Below are 2,581 nucleotides of genomic sequence, written 5' to 3'. Positions count from 1 at the left end.
TGGAGATAATCTCCCTTCACTCTATAAAATATCACATTCCTTTAGTGTGTATGTATGTGTGTGGATGAGCACATACAACTGCACACCTGTGGTCAAAGGACGGTTTTCCAGAGTCAGTTCTCTCCTTCCGCCATGTGGGTTCCATGTGTGGTTCAGGGCATCAGGCTTGGCAGCAAGTGCTTTCACCTAGGTTGTCAACTTGACACACTTGGAAGAGGGAACCTCAACTGAGGAATTCCTTCTTCTGATCAGCCTGTGAGCATGTCTTGTGGGGACATTTTCTTGATTGCTAATTGACATAGGAGGGACCAGGCTATATGAGCAGTACCATCCCTAAACAGATGGGCCTGAGCCGTGTAAGAAAGGAAACTGATAAGCTGGGTGTGGTAGTGCACACCTTTAATCCAAGTCACTAGGGAGGCAGAGGCAGGTGGATCTCTGTGAGTTCAAGGCCAGCTTGGTCTACTTGGCAAGTTCCAGATTAGCTGGGGCTACAGGGAGACCCTGTCTCAAAAACACCAAAAAAATAAAAAAAAAAAAGGGTAGCTGATGGTAAGCGTGATCGCCAGTAAGCAGTGTTTCTCTACCGGTTTCTGCTTCAAGCTCCTGCCTTGGCTTCCCTTTCTCCCCAAGTTGGCTTTCGTCTGTGTTTTATTGGAGCAACAGAGAAAAGTAGGCTAGAACACCAACTAAACCATCTCCACCATCTTCTATAATGGCTGTTTTGTTTTTGAGACAGGGTCTCACTGTGAAACCCTGGCTAGACTGGAACTGGGTATGTAGATCAGACTGGCCTCCAACTCACAAATTCACCTGAGTCTGCCTCCTAGTGCTGGGATTAAAGGCTTGCACCACCACACCCAGCTTTTTTTTTTTTTTTTTTTTTTAAATAGTACTGTTCAGGAGTTTAATCAAAATACTAAAATGTCATGTCTTTTAAACTCTAAGAATGTAATTTTCACTCTCCTGTTTTAAAAATAACCAATTTATAATAGAATCTAATAGAATATTGCCACTGTCAGATGAACTGCTAGAAATAGATGTTTGCCATGTTGATGTCAATGTTTACATTTATATGACCAGAGAACCATTATGATTCTTGAGGACAATGTGTCTTTTGTCATCTTTTTTTTCCTTACAGAAAGAGTACCCTGCATTTGGTGGGCATTCAATGGCTATATTGTTTTGGTTTGTTTTTGAGACAGGGTCTTCCTTATAGCCACAGCTGGTCTGGAAATCGATATGTGGACCACCGCTGAACTTGATCTCACAGAGATCTGCCTGCCTCTGCCTCCCCAGTGCTGGGATTAAAGGCCACTATACCTGACTTCAATGATTGTATTGATGGATTGATTTTAACTACCCTGTACATTAAACAGACATTTATATTGTATAGTAATAGATGTGTCTTTCTAAAGAACAATTTTGCTCACTTGCTAATAAAACGTTTTTCAAAAATATTATCCTCTTTTTACCAGGACAGGAGAAACAGCACCTTGTGTAGGATTTTGCCCACTTAAATTCTAACTAAATAAGGATATAACTAGTCCACATGAGGTAATAGTTAGATATGTTCACTGAATTAACTGGGCAATCGTTTAACTTTTGAGACTTCTCAAAAGTCTCTTAACGGTAAAGTTAGTATTATTTGCTGTACCTCCCACACAAGAATGCTGTCAAGTAATACAATGTTATATGTAGGAGTTTCGAAAACTGTAAAAAGAAAAATTTCCATTTTAAAGTGGGATTTTTACGTTGATTTATCATTCATAAGGCTGACATATGTGTGGCTATCAATCATTTACATTAAAGCCCTCAATGCATTGTTTCAAACACGCGTTTTGACTAATTTTGTCTGGTTCGTACGGAAACTCACAGTTTAATGGGGAAAAATTTTTCTCAAGTCCTGTTTTTTACTGCAAAGAAATATGAGGCAGCTCAAATGAATGATTCCAATAAAACATCTCAAGTAGCCAGACTCCCAACCGTGTTGCCAAGTTAAAGCCACTCGGACCACCGAGAGTGCGGGAGACACTGCTACCTCCCTCTCCCGCAGCGCTGCCACGAGGGCGCCCCCGGACGGTTGGGGCTCCTGCTGGAGTCCCGTTGGGGTCAGCGAGCCGCGGCCGTTGGGGACCCCAACTCCCAGCAGGCACCGCTTCCGCGGCACACGCGCGTGGCGACGCTGCCCGCTGGGACTAGTAGTGCGGTCCGGGTAGGAGAACGGGGCAGCCACCCTGGCTCCCTACACGCACGTCTCGGAAACTGGACCTGCAGGGTCTCATGCCTTCCCACCCGGGCCCAGCGTCCCTTGGGGTTGCGGGGGTTTGGAGGAACAGCACCTGCACCCGGCGGGAAAAGGCCCCGGCCGGTCGCGCACGTGGGGAGTGGTTGGCGCTGAAGAACCCGGAAGCACCGCGAACCGCCCACCCGCCAGTGACGGGTTAACGCGCCTCTGGGTGGAGGCGGGGGCGGGGCGTCAGCGAGAGGGGCGTAGCTAGCGGCTGCTCTGGGACCGCCCCCAGCTGCCCGCTCCCCTCACCGCCCTGCGCAGAGCGAGCCCCTCCCCCGGCCTCGGCGC

Source organism: Nannospalax galili, unplaced genomic scaffold (genome assembly GCF_000622305.1).
Source record: "Nannospalax galili isolate Female #2095 unplaced genomic scaffold, S.galili_v1.0 scaffold334, whole genome shotgun sequence".
In the NCBI taxonomy this organism is placed as follows: domain Eukaryota; kingdom Metazoa; phylum Chordata; class Mammalia; order Rodentia; family Spalacidae; genus Nannospalax; species Nannospalax galili.
The sequence above is the reverse complement of the archived record's forward strand: the minus strand, read 5'-3'. Positions refer to the sequence as shown.